This window comes from Mobula hypostoma, chromosome 6, assembly GCF_963921235.1.
Source record: "Mobula hypostoma chromosome 6, sMobHyp1.1, whole genome shotgun sequence".
In the NCBI taxonomy this organism is placed as follows: Eukaryota; Metazoa; Chordata; class Chondrichthyes; order Myliobatiformes; family Myliobatidae; genus Mobula; species Mobula hypostoma.
In genome coordinates this window covers 136,815,512-136,829,534 of record NC_086102.1, presented here as the reverse complement: position 1 = coordinate 136,829,534, position 14,023 = coordinate 136,815,512, and positions in this window count along the sequence as shown.

Genomic DNA, 14,023 nt, shown 5'->3' with positions numbered 1-14,023 from the left:
ATGCCTTCTGGAAATCCAAGTAAATAACGTCCATCTGTTCCCCTATATCCACTGTGCTCATTATATCCCCAAACAGCTTCAGTAAGTTTGTCAAACAGGATCTGCCTTTGCTGAATCCATGCTGTGTCTGCCTGATGGATCCATTTCTTTCCAGATGCCTTGCTATTTCTCCTTTAGTGATAGCTTCCCAAATACAGATGTTAAACTAACTGGCCTGTAGTTATCTGCCTTTTGCCTAAATCCTTTTTTGAACAGTGGTATGACATTTGCCTTCTTCCAATCCGTCTGGAACTGCTCAGAGTCCAGAGAACTTTGGTAAATTATCACCAAGGCCTCAACTATAACCTCTGCCATTTCTTTCAGTACCCTGGGGTGCATTCCATCAGGACCAGGGGACTTGTCTTTCTTCAGGCTCAGAAGTTTGCTCAGCACTACCTCTTAGTGATACATATTGTATCGAGGTCCTCACTTCCTATCGCATCCATATCATCCCTCTTCAGCATGTTAAACGTGTCCTCCATGAATACAGACACAAATAGTCATTCAAAGTCTCAACAATTTCCTCATTACCCAATATCAATTCCCCTTGCTCGTCCTCCAAGGGATCTATATTTACTTTAGCCACCCTTTTCTGCTTTATATACAGTAAATATAAAAACTTTTATTATCTAGTTTTATATTTTGTGCTAGTTTATTTTCATAATCTATCTTCCCTTTCTTTATTGCTTGTTTAGTGGTTCTTTATTGCTTTTTAAAGTTTTCCCAATCTTCCAGTTTCCCATTATTCTTGGCAACTTTGTATGCATGAACATTTAGTTTGATGTCTTCCTTTATTTCCTTAGTTATTCATGGCTGGCTCTCCCTACCCTTACTGTCCTTGCTTTGAACTGGAATATACTTTTGTTGAGCACCATGAAATATCTCTTCGAAAGTCTTCAACTGTTCTTCAACCATCTCACCATATAGCCTGTGTTACCAGTCTATCCTATCCAGCTCCTCCCTCATCCCATTGTAGTCTCCCTTGTTTAGGTGGAATACACTCATTTTAGATCGAACTATTGTGCCCTCCATTTGTATGAGAAACTCAATCATACAGTGACCACTCTTTCCAAGAGGTCCCTAACTACAAGATTGCTAATTTTACTTGGCTCATTGCACAGGACCAGATCCAAGATAACATGTGCCCTTGTAGGTTCAGTAACATGCTTTTCAAGAAAGCGATCAAGTATGCATTCTATGAAGTCCTCCTCAAGACTGCCTCATTTAACTTGATTCACCCAGTTTATGTGTAATTTAAAGTTCCCTACGATAACTGCTGTTCCATTCTTACATGCCAAAGATAATTCTCAGTTTATTACCTGTGCCACTGTAATGTTACTATTCAATGGCCTGTAGGCAATTCCCACCAGTGATTATTTCTCTTTACTATTCCTAATCTCTACCCAGATGGATTCAACATTCTGCTCCTTAGATCTTATATCGTCTCTCACTATCTCCATGATCTCCTCCTTAATTAAGTGCACTACCCCACCTTCCTTCCCTTCCTTCCCATCCTTCTGTATTACCTAGTATCCTTGGATATTTAATTCCTAATCCTGTCCATCCTTCAACCACGTTTCTGTAGGGGCCACTAAATCATACCCCTTTATATTATGTAGAGGGGGCCTATTGCTTGAATAGTGAGTATTGGCAGTTAAACTCATGTGGAAAATAAACAGGGAAGTAAACTAGACCTTGAAGATTGGGCAGTTACAGTATAATCTCCCTTTAGTGAGAGTATTCATGGCTATTTATATTGATATGGCTTCAAGACTTCATTTGAGTTTCGAACTTTGTGGTCAGTAAATCCAATACCATCACAATTAGAAGCATATTGTAATTGACAGGGCATCTCTAAAGGGCCAAAGACCTTTGGGAGAAACTAATTAGCACAAATATTCTAAAAAAAACTTTTGACAACATAGAATTGGACACCCAAAATTAGTGTTGTGAGGGCTGTCTCCGAGTACACAAATATGGTAAGTACACAAAAACTATTGACTGCCTATACTTGTGGCCATGTTTGGTATGCTAAATCATAACATCAGTCTGGTCTGCCAGATTGAATTTGTCACAATGATGTAAATAACAGCTATGTTGCCTCGTTTGATACAGGCCAATTAATACAACCCCATTTTCTTAACATTTGGCTGCTGCATATGCGATGTCTTCGTCTGTAGAGCAACTTGCAGTTTTAATTTCAATTTACTGCATGCAATTTACAATAAGAACTAATAGCAAGCATTCTGAACTTGTTTATATTTACAGTAAGTACTGAAACCTGGTTCATGTTTGAATTACTATCTGCTCTACTCTCATAGCTCCTGAATGCTCCCTAACAAACATTATCTTGTTCTTCCCTTTTTACAATATCTATTTATTTTTATAACGCAGCTTTTTGTGTCTTTGCACTATAATGTTGCTGCAAGACAAGAACTTCTTGTCATACAGTATGTCAGTGATAATAAATCGAAGTCTGTTTCTGATTCCAACTCAGAGGACAGGCAGCAGGGAGCACTGAAGTTGCTCAAACTCTTGTTACATCAATCAGTTAATTCCCTGGTCGCATTTGGAGCACTCATTAGCAGAACCAAAAGAAAATTCAGTTTTGAACAGTCCTAAGGGCAAGAAGCAAAAAGCTATGAATATGATATATATGAATTATATATAACATTGGATGTACTTTAAAAATAAATAAAATACATTCAGAAACAAGTTGAGAGTCAGTAACTTTACTAGATGATATCTGTCACGAAAGGACAACCAGTAATCAGGGAAAAAATGCAGTTGCTATGGTATCAATAGAAAATAAATAGTGTCATGCATCAGATTAACAATACCACCACCATAACCTTTAAACTGAAGTCAGCATGGTTTCTTTAGGGGTTGATCTTGCCTGACAAGTCTGTTGGAATTCTTTGAGGAAGTCACAAGCAAAATAGACAAAAAAAAAGAATTGGTGGATATTGTTTACTTGGATTTTCAGAAGGCCTTTGACAAAATGCTGCATTTGACGCTACTTAACAAGACAAAGCCCACTGTACTATCAGAAAAGTATTAACATGGATAGAAGATTGGAAGCCTGGAAGAAGGCAAAGAATAGGAATAAAGGAGGCTTCTTCTGCTTAGCTGCCAGTAACTAGTGGTGTTCTGCAGGAGCTGATGTTGGTTCTGCTACTTTTCATGTTATATGTTAACGATCTGGATAGTGGAATTGATGGCTTTGTGGCCATATGTGCAGATGATACAAAGACTGGTAGAGGGGCAGGTAGTGTTGAGAAAGTGGATTTGGACAGGTTGGGAGAATGGAAAAAGAAGTGGAGAGAGAATTCAGAAATCAGAGGTGCTGAGGTACTTGGGAGTCCTAGTGCAGGATTCCTGAAGTTTATCTTGCAGATTGAGTCAGTAATAAGGAAATCAAATGCAGTTTTAGCATTCAATTCGAGAGGACTAGAATAGAAAAGCAAGGATGCATTGATGCTTTATAAGGTATTGGTCCAAACACATTCGGCGGACTCTGACCAGTTTAGTACCTGATATCAAAGGAAGGATGTGCTGGCATTGGAGACGGTCCAGGGAAAGGTTATGAGAATGATCTCAGGGATGAAAGGCTTAACATAAGTAACATTTGATGGCTCTGGGCCTTAACTCATTGAAGTTTAGGATGGGGCATCTCATTGAAGCCAAACAAATATTGAATGGCTTGGAGAGTGAATATGGAGAGGATGTTTCCAATAGTGGGAAGTCTTGGACCAGAGGACACAGCTTCAGAATAAAATGACATCTCTTTAGAACAAGGATGAAGAGGGATTTCCTTAGCCAGAGCATGGTGATTGTTGGAATTTATTGCAATAGTTGCCTATGAAGAGAAAATCAGTGGGTACCTTTAAAGCAGAGAATGATAATTTCTTGCTCAGTCAGGATGTCAGCAGCACTGCTCCACCTCATCATCTGATATTGGCATTGGCTTATTATTGTCACATGTAGCAAGATACAGCAAAAAGCATGTCTTCCAAACTGTTTATACAAAATCAAATCATTACGTAGTGATTTGAGCTAGAATAAGGTAAAACAATAGCAGTGCAGAATAAAATATAAAAGCTATCAACAAGGTGCTGTGCAGGTAAAAGATATAGTGCAAGATCATAACGAGGTAGATTGTAAGGTCAATAGTACATCTTATTTTGCAAGAGTTCTGTGCAAGAGTCTGATAACACTGGGGTAGAAGATGTCCTTAAGTCCGGTGGTACATGCTTTCAGGCTTTTGTATCTTCTGCCCAATGGAAGAGGGGAGGAGAGAGGATGGGGTCCTTGATTTTGCAGGCTGCTTTACTGAAGCAGCAAGAAGTATAGACAGAATCCATTGAAGGAAAACTGGTTCCTATGATGTTCTGATCTGCGTTTACAACTCTCTGCATTTTCTTGCTTTCACGTCTAAAGCAGTTGCCACACCTAGTCATTGTGCATCCAGATAGAAAGCTTTCAATTGTGCTTTGATGAAAATTGGTAAGAGTCGACAGGGATATGCTGAATTTCCTTAGCCTCCTGAGGAAGTGGAAGCACTAGTGAACTCTCTTGTTTTGACATCAACGTGATTGGACTAGGGCAGGTTATTGATAATGTTAACACCTAGGAACCTGAAGCTGTCAACCTCAACACTACTGACATAGAGAGGAGCATGTGCTGCTCTACCCTTCCTGAAGTCAATGACCAGTTCATTTGTTTGTTGACTTCAAGGGAAATGTTGTCATGACAACATGTCACTAAGCTCTCTGTCTCCTTCCTGTACTCTGTCTCTGGAAGTGCATTCCAGATATTCACCACTCTCTGGGTGAAAAAAAGGTTCCTTCAAATTCCCTCTAATTCTTTTATCCCTTGCCCCAAATCTATGTCCTCGAGGTTTATTCACCTCTGATAAGTGAAAAAGCCTTCTGCAGTCCACCATAACCATGCCCCCCACCCCCATGCCCATCATAATTTTATACATCTCAAAGCTATCCTTTCTTAACTTCTTCTGCTCCAGTAAAAACAGACCTAGCCTCTCTTATAACTGAGACATTCCATTTCGGACAACATTCTGGTAAAATTCCTCTGAACCCTCTCTAGCGTTCTCACATTTTTCCTCTATCGAAGTGACAATGCCTGTGCTTTTTTTCAAATCCTTCTCCTCTTCTTCCTCCTCAAGTATCAAACCTCTTCTCCTGTGCTTGTACCTGACACCTAAAACACCCAGACTCCATGAAGCTGGAAAAGTTTACCCAATGTTTGAGTAAAGAGGCTCTGACCTATCATTGTATGCAAGGTAGCACAATGGTTAGCACAATGCTTTACCTCACCAGCAGTAAGATCAGGGTTCGGTTTCTCCCGCTGTCTGTAAGGAGGTTGTACATTCTCCCCACGTCCCCTCCAGGTGCTCTGGTTTCCTCCACATTTTAAAGATGTATGGTTAGGGTTAGTGAGTTCTGGCCATGGGGCGACACTTGCGGGCTACCTAGCATAATCCCCACAGACTTAGTTTGACAAGAATGAGACATTTCTCGGTATGTTTCAATGTACATGTGACAAATAAAGCCAATCTTCCTTTATCTCATTATTTGAATGGTTTGCCTTAATATTGACACAATAATAGGACATCAACTCCTGGACAGAAATATAAAGCAAGGTTCTGTAATCATTGAAAATTTAGATTTATCACAGGTTTAAGATTGCACTAGTGAAGCCCAGCAACTACTTATCAGTAGCAAACAAATCAAAGAATACAACTAAATAACAAACTTTCAGGTAAACAATCACCTCAGACAATGGAGGCAAGGAAGAGTCAAGGCAAGCAGAGGGGAGGCAGAGTCGAGGCAAAGTCGAAGCAAGTGAAGGCAAAACGCATCCACCAAAACCGGGAGTGAGGAAAGACCTGAGGTTTCATCGATCTAAGCACCAGGTCAATTTGGTAAGGTTGGGTACGGGCCGGAACTGGGCAGCAATATCATTGGCAGGGCACAGTAGTTTTGTGCCATCGAAGTCAATCCTACGGCCATTGCGAATGCGGCAGCAGAACACACCATTTGCAATGACCATAGGATTGACTTCGATGGCACAAGACTACTGTGCCATGCCAATGGCTTTTGAAACTGCCTGGTGAAGTAGTTCTAGAGAAAAAGTATTTTAACAAAGACGAAGATCTCGCTCAAGCTAATAACTGGAATTCGATTGTTAACATGGTGGGACAGTGGAAACCTGATTGGATGAGGACTAACCAATCAGGAGGGACAGACAACAGGGTTATATGTACCACCAGACTAGACATGCCTGGGCATCATCCCTGATGAAGGTGGCAGCATTTGTTATTGAAACGGCAATTAAAAATTGATACCTCTACCCGGCTGGAAAACCAAGAAGGGTTTATTTGTCACAACAACTTAATGTCCTTTCATCAGATCATTGGCCTGAGATTTTAATCCTGATTCTCCCTCAACAGATATTGCAGAAATAAAAGCATTCAATTTATATAAAAAAAGATGCAGTGCCTTTTCATTCTTACATTCATAGTCAATGCATTCAGTGCAGTTCTACAACTTTTCTTAAAACCGTTAGGACTATTGCTACACTTGTGGCTCCCTTGGGTGGTACACTACTGAAATGATTGAGGGACTTCCTCACCCAATCCAGCCCCTCCCTCCCTCTCCAGTAGCAGAAGAACTCTACACTGTGGTCCTTTCCCACTGAGCCCTTACAGTGGGTTCAGCAAGCTTCAGTGCATCCCTCAGCATGTACTCCTGCAGTCTGGAACGTGCCAGTCGGCAACATCCCTCCACAGATGTCTCACTGTGTTGGCAGACCAAAGGTCATCATTCACTGAGTTGATTATCTGTCAGCAGCACTTGATGCCTGTGTGTGTGTGTGTGTGTGTGTGTGTGTGTGTCCCTGGAAACACCTCTGTCACACAGCTGCTCGGGATGAACTGTGACACAGGCCCTTGACTCTTTCTCCACACCCTCTTCACAAACTCACAGTCTGCAAAGAGGTGAGCAACTGCCTTGTCTTCAATTTGTTCAGGCCCTAAATAAAAATAAGAAGAGAATCAAATTCTAATTGAAGGATACACATTGGTCAGCAACAACTTCCCTACTCATCTTCCAGAGGAACCTATTGCCACAAACAAGCAGGTGAACTTTCAGTTTGATTATTTTATCGTAAGGTGGTCAATTTGATAGTGCAGCATTCCCTTACTCCAACCAAGACACACAGCTTTTGTGTTAGGTTTTTACATGTTGCTTCTATACAGTCGGGAAAAGACTGATGAATAATTAGAGTTTAAATGAAAACAAATAAAGTAAAGGTCTTAAACATAGATTTGGGAAAACCCTCCCAGTATCATGACAAGGTGGATTTCAAAGATTATTCAGAATATAATGACTTTAGACATAACTAGAGGAACCAGTTTTAATACGATACAATTTTGCATACATTTTGAGGGAGAGAAGAATGAGGCCCACTGTTATTCAAGAGTTCAATCCAAGAGCATGAAAGTATTGCTAGTTAAAATACTTTGGAAAATTATATTAAGAGAAAGAACAATTAAGATATTGTGTCAGGCATTCAAGTGGGTCTTTCAGAGTACATAGTATAGAAAACATTTCAATTAACAACCTACCATCCGAGATAAACCAAAATAAAAACACAAAATTGCACGAAGAACATACCAGGTTTGAAAATTGGACAGAACATTTAAAAAGACAACAAATAATGACTGGAAGATTAATAAGGAAGGAAAATTTAATGTACATACTTAAATTAGTAAAGACGGTAGAGATTTAAGTCTTGATCACATTCAGTACAGCCATTAGTTTCACAGTCTACAAATTGTTGATGATATTGACATCTCAGAACTTGAAGATCTTAGCCACCTCCACCTCAGCATCATTGATACAGAGAGAGGAGATTATTCTCCCCTCCCTCACCCCCTTCCCAGTTCCTGAAGTCAATGTCCAACTCTTTTGTTTTATTGGCATTGATGAAGAGGTTACTTAGAGTAAAATCACCAGTCCCAATCTCTAACTCATTTTTCTGCAGTCTACTGTCTCTTATATGTTCATTATGTCCTACCCACATACATTATCAGTAATTTACAGTGGCCAGTTATCCCATCAACCAGCATGTCTTTGGGCTGACAGAGGAAATTGCACATAGACAGCCCCGGAGGTCAGGATTGAATATGGATCACTGGACTTCTGAAGTGGCAGTATGTTGTGCCTTTCTTCCACCCTCAGCAGCTAGAGTGAATAGCAACAGGAGGCACGTCCCACCAATGCCTCTTTCTTTTCATACAATCATAGAAATCAAAAAGTACAGAAACAGGCTTTTTTGTCCACTGGGTCCATGCTGACCCTCAAACACCCAATTTTAAAACAATCTTACCCCAATGCCCTTTGATTTTTTGGTATGTTCCCATCAGCTACCCCAGACTGTAGCGCTCACCTACACATAAGACCATAAGGCATAGTAGTAGAATTAGACCATTGGGTCCATTGAGTCTGTAATGCCATTCAATCATAGTTGATTTGTTTTTTCTATATTCTATTCTCCTGTCAGGACCTTTGATGCCCTTATCAAACAAGAACATATTAACCTCTGCTTTAAATATATCTAAATGGCTTGGCCTTCACCGCCATCTTTGGCCATGAATTCCACAGATAGACCATCCTTTAGCTAAAGACATTCTCTGTTCTGAAGGGACATCCTTCAATTCTGAGGCCGTGCTCATTGGTCCAAGACCAACCCCCCCCCCGACTAATGTAAACATCCGCCCTGTGACCACACTCTGCAGTCCTATTAACCTACAGTAGGTATCAATGAGATCCTCCCTTATTTTTTGAAACTTCAACAAATAGAGGCCCAGAAACAAAAAGCACTCATACGCTAACTCTTTCATTCCAGGGATCATTCCCCTATATCTCCTCTCCAAAGCCAACACGTTCTTTCTTAGATATGGGGCCTAAAACTTCTCACAATACTCCAAATGTTATCGGACAAATGCCTTATAAAGCCTCAGCATTACATCATTGCTTTCACATGGGGGGCAAGTAATAGCAGCCAATTAACCTACTAACCCACATGTTTTTGGCACATGGGTAGAAACTGGAGAACTCTGAGCAAACCCTCACAACCTCAAGGATAACATGCAAACAACAGACACAGAAGACAGGGCCAAACGCAAGTCACTGGTGCTTTGAAGTATCAGGTCTGCTAGATGCACCACCATGCCATCCCAAATGTAATTGAAATGATTGGAGAGTATTACAGAAAATCTGACTGCAAATTTCTGTCTGGGACTATTACCAAGGGTCCTGGAATCAACTTCAGTGCATATGATTAAAACAGGATATATTTGAAGTGGAGCAGGAGGAACTGTACAAAGAAAGTGGGAAGTGATCACATGTATTACAGTTCTCAGGTATTCCTGGTAAACTGCTGCCCACAACCTGTAATGAATCAAGTTACAGTAAAATAACCAATGCAAAGTCAGCTTTGAACAGTCGGAATTAGGACTAGTTTTGAAGCAAGTCTATTGTTCTGCATTCTCAGTGGCTGGTTAAGACCAACAGATACTCCCTAAGGAGAAATGCCACCCTTGTTTGATTCAACAAGTAGGAAAATTGAAGTTTCACTGGGACTGCATTGAGTGTGCACAAGATGCATTAATTCCAAGCCAGCTGAGGCAGCTTTTGCATCCACAACCCATCCTCGACCTGTTATTATTCTAAATTAAAAATGCAATCTCCTTAATCTCTTCAGAGAGTGTCTGATTGAATGAGAGAGCACAAGAGTTTTCAACATAAGGGATTATGTTTCCATAACAGAGAAAGGCATAGCGACTAAAGCCTATAATATGGGATATAAGGGCAGGGAGGCAGTGAGACGGCATGAATCGTTCTGACATTCTTACATGGCAACTCTCAGAGAGACCACCTAATTGGTTTTAAAGGGACACATACTTGGAAATGTGTTCAACAGACTGTTTCTCATTTGCTTCCAAGCACATAGAGCACTTGATGCAAATTACCTTCATCTGTTTCCTGGTGCTTGCTAGGAGATTTGGATGGTGAAAGGGAGTTGGGCCATTCCCAGCCCCACAACATAAGGGTTTCCATCTGCTGTCTTTGTGAGACAGGAAAACTGGATTGTCTCAAGTCCCTAAAGTACACCTGACTGTGAACCTCCCAACTTCAACACTCAGGACGGGGACTTCCCAAGTACAATTTCTTGCCTCTATCTTCCTCCAGTTCTGGTCGCCTCACTACAGGAAGGATGTGGAAACAATAGAAAGGGTGCAGAAGAGATTTACAAGGATGTTGCCTGGATTGGTGAGCATGCCTTATGAAAACAGGTTGAGTGAACTAGACCTTTACTCCTTGGAGCGATGGAGGATGAGAGGTGACCTGATAGAGGCGTATAAGATGATGAGAGGCATTAACCACGTGGGTAGTCAGAGGCTTTTTCCCAGGGCTGAAATAGCTGCCACAAGAGGGCACAGGTTAAAGATGCTTGGAAGTAGGTACAGAGGAGATGTCAGGGGTAAGTCTTTTACACAGAGAGTGGTGAGTGCACGGAACAGGCTGCCGGCAACGGTGGTGGAGGCGGATACATAAGAGACTTTTGGATAGATAGATGGAGCTTAGAAAAATAGAGGGCTATGGGTAAGCCTAGTAATTTCGAAGGTAGGGACATGTTCGGCACAACTTTGTGGGCTGAAGGGCCTGTATTGTGTAGTACGTTTTCTATGTTTCTATGTTTTTCATATTTTTCTCCTGAGGATAATGTTGATGATCTAGATGATGGAATTTATGGCTTTGTGGCCAAGTTTGTGCATAATAGGTGATGGGGGCAGATAGTCCTGAGGAAGAAGAGAGTCTGCAGGAGGGCTTGGACAGGTAGGAGAATGGGCAAAGAAGTTGCAGATGGCTTGCTACATACATCTGTTAGGGTGCATTCTCCACTTACCTTATAAGGTAACCATAGCCTTCAGCCAGGAGCAGATGTCATCAGGTGGTTCCCAACCTTCACAGAGTGTTTTGACACTTAACCACGACAATTTCCAGTTGGTGGGCCGGCAGTGGTGGCCAAATCACTGCCCATCTGCTCCTGGCTTCCAGCTCCCCACCTCTCGCCTACTCCAAATCCAACAAGAGGCTCGTTCTGTCTCTTTCCCCATCCTAAGAGCTGCTTGTTTTTTGCTCTTTTCGTCCGGGCCCAGATCTGACAACAACTGCCATGCTGAATACAATGTAGGGAAATTTATGGCCATGCACTTTGGTAGAAAGAATATGGGCATAGACTATTTTCTAAATGATAGAGAATTCAGAAATTGGAGGCTCAAAGGAACTTAGGAATCCTAGTGCAGGATTCTCTAAAGGTTAATTTGCAGGCTGATTCAATAGTAAGGACAGCAAATCAATGTTAGCATTTACATCAAGAGGACTAGGATATAAAAGCAAGTATGTAAAGCTGAGGCTTTATAGGGCATTGATCAGATCGCACTTGGAGTATTGACAACCCCCTATCCAAGAGAAGGTCCAGAGGAGGTTTATGAAAACGATCCCAGGAATGAAACAGGTTAACTCATGAGGAGAGTTTGATGGCTCTGGGCCTGTACTCACTGGAGTTTAGAAAAACAAGGGGGATCTCATTGAAACCAATCAAATATTGAAAGACCTAGATAAAGGGGACATGGAAAGAATGTTTCATCTTTTAATTCATAATGAATGGAAACTCTTTGTTAACCCTACCTCTTTAATGAATGTGATGATCCTATTCAAATGAATGAGGTCACTGCCTACCATGAGATAAAACAAAGGAACCACAATTGAAGCACACTCAACCCCCCAACACTGCTCCCCACTCCCCTCCCCACCTCACCCCCGGCACAGTACTTTCCAGAGCCACCGTTGGACTCGGTATCAAATCACTGACTTCCACATTGGTGTAGAAGAACCTCCATCATGCTGATTACCTGGTCCAGTATTTGGGGCTGGGCATAAAACACGTGGATGAGGAAGCCTGAGAACTCCTTGCTCCTGTTTAGACACGGCAAGGGATTTTAATTTTCTGAGAGTCCTTTGGAACAAAGAGAAAAGAGGTCAGTTTAACATTTGTTTCTTTCTAATCCTCCATAATTATTATAGATTAGAATGTGTTTAAATTAATGTAAGGCCAGCCTCTGTAAATGCTTATGTGTATTTATTTATCAACACACACAAAATGCTGGAGGAACTCAGTAGGCCAGGCAGGGTCTTTGGAAATGAATAAACAGTTGACATTTCAGGCTGAGACCCATGTATATCTTTCTTCGTTTTTTGGGAATTTTTACGCATGGGATATCTTTCAGGTGTTATGGGATGGAGGTAGAGGCCAGATAATCAAATGAGAACCAGACTTCACTCTTTCATGAGGAGAGCTGCACAAATGCACTCCATTGTCTGTCCAGGCAGCCATCTCTCTGAAGTGGTAAAAAGAGTATGAATTGAGGGGAAGGACTCCTTAAGAAAAATGTTTGAATATGTAGAGGTGTTCTTGTCAGCTGAGATATGCTCCAATTGTATATGTGCATTTTTACAGAGACATTTGCCCTCACACATGATGTGGAATTTGAAACTGTATTTTATCACCTTTTGTAATCCTTGTGCTCAAGGAGTATAACACCTTGATCTACTTTTGAGTTCAGAAAGATTTTTTCAAAATTCATCCATTAAAGATTCCTCCAGAATGATTGCTTGTTGTACTGAATAAAGATCTTTTGCACCTACAGCTCTGGTCTTTGTGTGGCCTCTTTAAAAGTGATAGGAATTGCAATGATAGTCATAGAGTCATAGAGCAATACAACACAGATACCTAATTGGTCCATACTGACCATGGCATCTACCCAGTGAAGGGTTTTGGCCCGAACCATTGACTCTACTCTTTTCCTAGATGCTGCTTGGCCTGCTGAGTTCCTCAGGCACTTTGTGTGTGTTGTTTGGATTTCCAGCATCTGCAGATTTTTTCTTGTTTGTGATTGGAGTCCCCATTTCCTGTGTTCAGAATCAGAATCAATGCATGATAATATAGAAGAAGAAGAATAAATAAATAAATAAATAAATAAATAGATAACAGTATACATATGTTGAATAGATTAAAAACCATCAAATAAACAGAAATACTGTATAATAAAAAAGTGAGGTAGTGCTCACGGGTTCAATGTCCATTTAGGAATCGTACGGCAGAGCGGAAAAAGCTGTTCCTGAATCGCTGAGTGTGTGCCTTCAGGCTTCTGTACCTCCTACCTGATGGTAACAGTGAGAAAAGGACATGCCCTGGGTGATGGAGGTCCTTAATAATGGACACTGCCTTTCTGAGACACCGCTCCTTAAAGATGTCCTGGGTACTTTGTAGGCTAGTACCCAAGATGGAGTCAACTAAACTTACAGCCCTCTGCAGCTTCTTTTGGTCCTGTGCAGTAGCACCCTACCCCACACCAGACAGTGATGCAGCCTGTCAGAATGCTCTCCACGGTTCAAACCTTGTCACTCTACACGCCGCCCCCTTGATGTACTTGTCCAAGTGCTTCTTACCTGATACTATTATACCTTCCTCAACCGTTTCCCCTGGGAGTTCATTCTACATACTCACCACTCTGTGCATGAAAAAGATACCCTTCAAGTCCGTTTTAAATCTTTCCCCTCTCATGCTAAACCTATGCCCCATGGTTTTGGTCTCCTGTACACTGGGGAGCCAGTGACTGATACAGAGCAATCTCCTCTAGTCAGTGACCTGTCTGATGAAGGCTGGACTGCAGAGTGTTAAATGCATTTTTCACCACCCTGTTTATCTACGACACCACTTTTCAAAATGTAGGTGTAGATGGTTTTTATTCAGGACGACACACCCGTGATGCAGTATTTTAAAATGCAAAGGTCCCTCTGCTAAAAAGACGGAAAGCATTACTAATTTGGCC